This window comes from Triticum urartu, chromosome 2A, assembly GCF_056163025.1.
Source record: "Triticum urartu cultivar PI428250 chromosome 2A, HENAU_Tu73, whole genome shotgun sequence".
NCBI lineage: Eukaryota > Viridiplantae > Streptophyta > Magnoliopsida > Poales > Poaceae > Triticum > Triticum urartu.
In genome coordinates this window covers 279823650-279830837 of record NC_141874.1, presented here as the reverse complement: position 1 = coordinate 279830837, position 7188 = coordinate 279823650, and the positions used below count along the sequence as shown (strand labels likewise).

Below are 7188 nucleotides of genomic sequence, written 5' to 3'. Positions count from 1 at the left end.
AGAGTACATTTTAGTGACACCTTCACCATCCTTCATTTTGAACTTGTCAAGATGACTTTGAAGCACATCCAACTTGGATTCCTTAACGGAGTCGGTACCTTTGTGCATATCAATCAAAGTATCCCAAATTTCCTTTGCATTCTCAAGACCGCTGATTTTGTTGAATTCTTCGGGGCACAATTCGTTGAAGAGGATATCACAAGCTTGAGCATTGTATTGCAGCATCTTCAACTCTTCCGTGGTAGCTTCACGGTTCGGTCCTCTCCCATCGAAGAATTCACCTTGCAAACCAATACACACAATAGCCCTTATGGTGGGGTTATGTCCAAGAATATGCATTGTCATCTTATGCTTCCAACTAGCAAAATTACTACCATCAAAGTAAGGACCTCAACGGTGGTAATTTCCCTCGCTAGACGCCATACTCTCCTAGGTTGTGAAACCAAGGCTATGACAACCAAAAGCTATGGAAATCAAAGCAAATGGAGACCAAAGCTATGATACCACTTGTAGGACCGAAAGTATGTCTAGAGGGGGGTGATTAGACTACTTGACCAAATAAAAACTTATCCTTTTTCCAATTTTAGTTCTTGGCGGATTTTAGTAACTTTGGACAAGTCAAGCAATCTTAACACAATTCAAGCAAGCATGCAAAGAGTATATGAGCAGCGTAAAGTAAATCATGCAACTTGCAAGAATGTAAAGGGAGGGGTTTGGAAGATTCAAACGCAATAGGAGACACGGATTTTTTGTCGTGGTTCCGATAGGTGGTGCTATCATACATCCACGTTGATGGAGACTTCAACCCACGAAGGGTAACGGCTGCGCGAGTCCATGGAGGGCTCCACCCATGAAGGGTCCACGAAGAAGCAACCTTGTATATCCCACCATGGCCATCGCCCACGGAGGACTTGCCTCACTAGCGGTAGATCTTCACAAACTAGGCGATCTCCTTGCCCTTACAAACTCCTTGGTTCAACTCCACAATCTTGTCGGAGGCTCCCAAGTGATACCTAGCCAATCTAGGAGACACCACTCTCCAAGAAGTAACAAATGGTGTGTTGATGATGAACTCCTTGCTCTTGTGCTTCAAATGATAGTCTCCCCAACACTCAACTCTCTCTCACAGGATATGGATTTGGTGGAAAGAGGATTTGAGTGGGAAGCAACTTGGGAAGGCTAGAGATCAAGATTCATATGGTAAGAATGGAATATCTTGGCCTCAACACAAGTGTAGGTGGTTCTCTTCTCAGAAATAGTAAGTTGGAAGTGTAGATTTGTTCTGATGGCTCTCTCCACAAATGAAGAGACGGTGGAGGGGTATATATAGCCTCCACACAAAATCTAACCGTTACACACAACTTGCCAATCTCGGTGGAACCGAATTGATAAACTCGGTCGGACCAATTCAGCAAATCTAGTGACCGTTAGGGTTTTCAGTGGGACCGACATGCAACTCGGTAGGACTGATATGGTTAGGGTTACGGCATAACTTAATCTCGGTGAAACCGATTACACAAACTCGGTGAGACCAATTTTGGTAATAAACTAACCAGAGAGCTGGTCAGGTAAACTCGGTGGGACCGATTTGCTCATTACGGTGAGACCGAAATGTTACAAAAGGGAAATAGAGAGTTTACATTTCAATCTCGGTGGGACCGATCGCTCATCTCGGTGGGACCGAAATGATACGAAGGGAAACAGAGAGATTACAATCCCATCTCAGTGAAACCGAGATCCCTATCGATGAGACCGATTTGCCTAGGGTTTGTGGCAGTGGCTATGACATCTGAACTCGGTGGCGCCGGATAGAAAGAATCGGTGGGCCTGAGTTTGACTTTTGGTTTAGGTCATATGTGGATGTGAGAAAGTAGTTGAGGGTTTTGGAGGATATCACTTAGCATTTGGAGCAAGAGCCTCATTAAGCAACACCTCATCCCTCCTTGACAGTATTGGCTTTTCCTATAGACTCAATGTGATCTTGGATCACTAAAATAGAAAATGTAGAGTCTTGAGCTTTGAGCTTGATCCAATCCTATTGTCCTTATCATTTTGAGGGGTCCACTTTTCTCATCCATGCCATGCCAAACATTGAGCTTTCCTGAGATATTAATCTTGAAATGGCATTAGCTCAATGAGCTATATGTTGTTAGGAATTACCAAAACCACCTAGGGATGGTTGCACTTTCAGTGGCCCAGGCCCGGGGGCTCCTATCAGTGTACAAAAGTAGGGGCTCTTCTTTTGACCCCTTTACTTGTGCACGGGAAATCAGAGCCGTGTGCCACGGCCACACTTAGCAGGGTAAAAGAGGGAAGCCAGAGAAAAGCCGAAGCACGAGACAACCTCCACAGCCCCGGCAAGAGCCTTGTCGGGGCAACTTGCCCGATGCCAGCGAAGGAAGCCACCCTTGAGCTCACGAGCTCCAGCCCAACCAACTACATTGGAACCAAGGCTCAGGAGGCGCCTCTGTGGTGGCATCCAAATCTTTGTCAAGATCATAAACATGTGAGTTCAGATGAGGACTAGAAGACGGCGACCCTCGGTGGAATCCTAGCCGAGGGAATCCACAAGGCCCCCGGCAAGACCCTTGCCGGGGACAACTACAACGCCACAGCAATACCCTTGACGAGCCCCGGCAAGATCCTTGCCTAGGGCATCAGCAGGGCCACTGCCAGGCCTGCGCCAGCCAAGACCCCACCACCGTCCCCAAGCAGCTGCTAGCTCAACCAGCTGGGCAGGTACCTGCGTGGCGACGGGCGGTCTCTACACCAACTCGGCAAGCACTTGCGTGGCGGCATGCGACCCTTCATGATGGATCCACTACCGCGCCGGTCTTGCCGGGGACAAGTACAACGCCACGGCAATACCCTTGCCGAGCCCCGACAAGACCCTTGCCGAGGGCATCAGCAGGGCCACTGCCAGGCCTGCGCCAGCCAAGACCCCACCACCGCCCCCACGCAGCTGCTAGCTCAACCAGCTGGGCAGGTACCCGCGTGGCGATGGGCGGTCTCCACACCAACTCGGCAAGCACTTGCGTGGCGGCATGCGACCCTTCATGATGGATCCACCACCGCGCCAGCCCAGCAGCCAGCCAACGTGGCGCTACGACGCCTCGTCAGCTCGGACATGTGTCGAAGCCAGGCGTGGCGGCGACGGGTGGGACGTGCTTCCTTACCACCCCTGATAAAGTGAGTGGGGCATGTCAGTAGCACATTAAATGCATTTGTTCGACAGGGCCAGAGGATAGACTTGTCCACTATAGACCTTTCCACCTCCTGTGTGCCACTGTGGCAACCCCCTTTCGCCTATAAAAGGAGGTCCGAGGCGTCCAGGAGAGGGATTCAGATCTTTTGGGCAAGTTGCACCCCATAGCTAGCTCAAGAACACAAGAACACTCAAATACATCCACCAAAGAAGGACTAGGGTATTACACATCTTCGCGGCCCGAACCTGGATAAATGATCCGTGTGCTTCCTGTCAGTCCCGCTCTTTGCACAACCTCGTGCTCGCCAACCGTAGAAGGGATCCCTGTGACCCCACAGGTGTTGTTTCCACTGACACCAGGCGGGTGCCAGCGCGCGCAGTGTACTCGTTTGCTCTTTGGTGCTAAAGAGGCAAGCGCATGCGAGGAGTCCCGAGGCATCAGGCAAAGGTTTCCATATCGGTGCAACAAGACCAAGACCAGCAGGACGGTAGGTCAGAGGTCAGCATGGAGCCCAGGACGGCATCACCACCAGAGCCTTTGGCAGGCGAAGACCAGCTTGTGTTAGGATAACTTGTACTAGTTGTCTCCCTTCATATTTGGCCGTTGTTGGATCCCTTCCCGCCAACATTTGGGAAGAGGACCAGGGCCTCTATAAATAGGACTAGCCACCACAGTAGGAGGGGACGGGGCTTGGACCATTCAGATCATCCTCAACCACACAAGCTCTCCGAGCTCAAGGACACCTCTCCTCAGGAGGTTGTTCTTCTCTTGTACTTGTTCATCCTCAGGCCAAGAGGAAATCCACACACCACACTGGAGTAGGGTATTACACCACATCGGTGGCCCAAACCAGTATAAACACTGTGTCCTTTGTTCTGCGAGTTCGACGAGCTAAGCTTTGAGATTGTGGTGCGAGTGTGAGCTAGGGGGAGGAGAGATCTTCGTGCGTAGCCCAGAGTTCGAACGTCAAGGGTTTTGCCGGAAACCGAAATCCAACATTTGGCGCGCCAGGTAGGGGGGCGTGAAGCTTTCCTTCCGTTGATCCATGTGCCACCGCTCCACCGCATCCATGGCAGACACGCGTCGAGCCGCGCCGAGCGCTGGGCCGCCCTTGCCGTCCGTGTCGCTCAGACGGCCCCTGTCGGCGGGCCTCCCCGTCGTTCTCCATCACCTGTTGCCAACGTCGCTACCGGCCCGTAGCAAACGAGCATCAAGCATCATCACTGCTCCCCTCCATGTGGTGGGACGGCCGCACCGCCACCCCGTCGCTGACTCTGGCCGGGTCATCGTCCCACGCTTGTGGCGTGCCCACCAATGCACAGGCCACGTTGCTCATGGCACGCGAGCTCCTGCGTTACCGCTCGGTTGAAGACCTCTATGAGGACTGGTTAGATCGCATCACCGAGCTCGTCAGTGCCGCTAGGGGATCTCCTGCACCATCCCTCTTGCTGCCTCGCCCACCTCTAGCCACAGGCGACGTAGCTCATAGAGTGCCTCCACCGCCTGTGCATCAAGATGGTGCCCTCGCGCCGAGACACACAGCTCACGGAGTGCCACCGCCTCCTCCGCGTCAAGATGGTGTCCTCTTCCCAAGATGCACGGTCCCGCGGTGTGATCCACCATGCCGCGTGCTTGCGCACGAAGAAGGAAGCTGCCAGGAGGTCCCTCGACCGTAGGATAATGCTCCTGCTCTCCCGGCGCCACCACGACAGGACCGCGTGCTGCCTGCGGCGGAGGTGCGCGGACATCATGGGCAGGCTCCGCCTCTGCAAAGGGTCCTGGTGGCCATAGCAGGCTGCCAATCCTTCACTCCCGAGATGCGCACCATCATTTGGCCAGGCGAGTTCAAGCCGGATCTGCCTCCACGCTACGACGGCACCCCCGCCCCCGCGGAGTTCCTGCAGCTCTACGAGCTGAGCATCGAGGCGGCCAACGGCGACGAAAAAGTCATGAAGAACTCGTTTCCCATGGCTCTCGAGGATGGCACTCGCTCGTGGCTCCTGAACCTGCTTGCAGGATCAATCTCCTCCTAGGGTGAGATGCGCGACCACATCATCACCAACTTCCAGGGCACTCGCGGCTGCCCTCCGGCCGTGGGTGACCTACGCCGCATCAAGCAATAACTGGGAGAAACCCTGCAGAAGTACATCCAGTGCTTCAACAGTGTTTGCCTCAAGATCCCCAAGGTGATGGACGAGGCCATCATCTCAGCGTTCTCCGATGGTGTCTGTGACATCAATATGAAGGAGGAGCTCGCCATCCACGAGGAGCTGTGCACGAACCTGGAGCTGTTCAACATGGCGGCCAAGTGCGCAAGAGAAGAGGAAGGGCGTCTCTCTCTCCTCGAGATCCCTGCTGCCGACCCAGACGAGAAGAAAGCCAAGGTCAAGGACGTGAAGCGCAAGGGAGTAGCCGTGCTCACGGCGGAGCCGGACACGAAGCGCGGTCGGGACCACCCCAAGTCGTCCAAGAGCAGCCGTCCGTTCTGCGCCTTCCACAACATACACAACCACAACACCAACGATTGTCAAGAGCTCGGGGCCATCCGAGATGGACGCTTCGGTCGACGCCCTGAGCGAAACGAATGGGGCTACGACCGAGGAGGAGGACGAGGTGGAGGACGCTGGGACGACCGCGGCCCCCGCCAGGAGTGGCGCGGCCAGCCTCGTGAGGACCACTAGCAGGAGCAGCCTCATGAGGGCGCCTGGCGCGACCAGCCTCGCGAGGACCGTCCTCAGGGCAATCTTGGCCTCCCTCCGCTTCCTCCACCACCAAGAAGGAACGACGACCACCATCAAGACGAGGGGGCTGGGGGCTTCCATGAGCCACGCGCCATCGGTTGCATCTTGGGCGGTGCTCAGGCCCCGGCTTCCTAGTGCATCTTCAAGCAGCTTGCTCAGGAGGTGAATGCGGCGCTCCCCAGGCTCGAGCCCACACGCCCGCTCAGGTGGTCCAAGTATGCCATCACCTTCAGCTCGGCGGACCAGCTCAGATGCACGGCGACTGCTGGCGTCCTCCCAATGCTTTGTTCACCCGTCATCAGCAATGTCCATGTCACCAAGACCCTCATCGATGGTGGCACAGGGCTCAGTGTCCTGTCTGTCGGGACGTTCAACAGCCTTCAAGTGCCCTATGATCAGCTACAACCTACCAAGCCTTTCTCAGGAGTGACCGATGGTTCCACCACCCCGATGGGGTAGGTCCGTCTCCCTATCATCTTCGGCCAACACGAAAACTACCTCACCGAGCTCATTGACTTCGACGTCGCCCACATCTGTTTGCCATGCAATGCCATCCTCGGGTACCCAGCATTAGCCAAGTTCATGGCAGTGACCCACCATGGCTACAACGTCCTCAAGATGCCAGGAAGCGGCGGAATCATCACAGTCCCCTGCGAAGAAAGAGATGTGGTGTGCTCCCTCGAGCGCGCCTTCCAAGCCGCGGCAATCGAAGACCCTTACACTGAGGGCAGCAGTACCCTCCTCAGGCCATCCCCAAGAAGAAGAAGCAGCTACTCCGCACAGGACCTCAGGGGGGCGGTGTCTCTAGCGCCACCGCCTCAGGATCAGTGCCCGCACCTGGGGCGCCTCCCTCCCTCGCATAGGAAGGCGCGCTCGGCGCCCTCCTCGGGCGAGGCTCGGGGGCTCTCTCCTGGAGGGCCTCAGACCTGGCCAACATCATGAGGGAGCCGCTCGGGCACCACGTGGAGGCGTACTTTGTGGCACGTTTCCCTCAGGAGGGCACCGAGCGAGGAGCGCCCGGTGCTCAGGAGTTCATCGTCAAGGCCACTCAGGGGCTTCAAGAAGCAAGGGCTATGCGCGGTGACCGCCGCCCACCTGGTGCAGCTCCCCATCTAGGCGAGGATGGCGGGCTGCGCGTCTGCATCGACATCCCAGGGCTCAATAGGGCCGCATCTTAGGAGCGCTTCTGGCCTTCGCGCATTGGGCAGTGCGAGGGTCCACCACACAGCTATGTTCGCATG

The 7188-nt window shown here is 55.5% G+C and overlaps 1 pseudogene; it reads left to right on the top strand.

Annotated features, from left to right (window-relative positions):
* The first annotated feature begins 5446 nt into the window (after positions 1 to 5446).
* Positions 5447 to 6889, top strand: LOC147984817 (uncharacterized; annotated as a pseudogene).
* Positions 6890 to 7188: the final 299 nt, after the last annotated feature.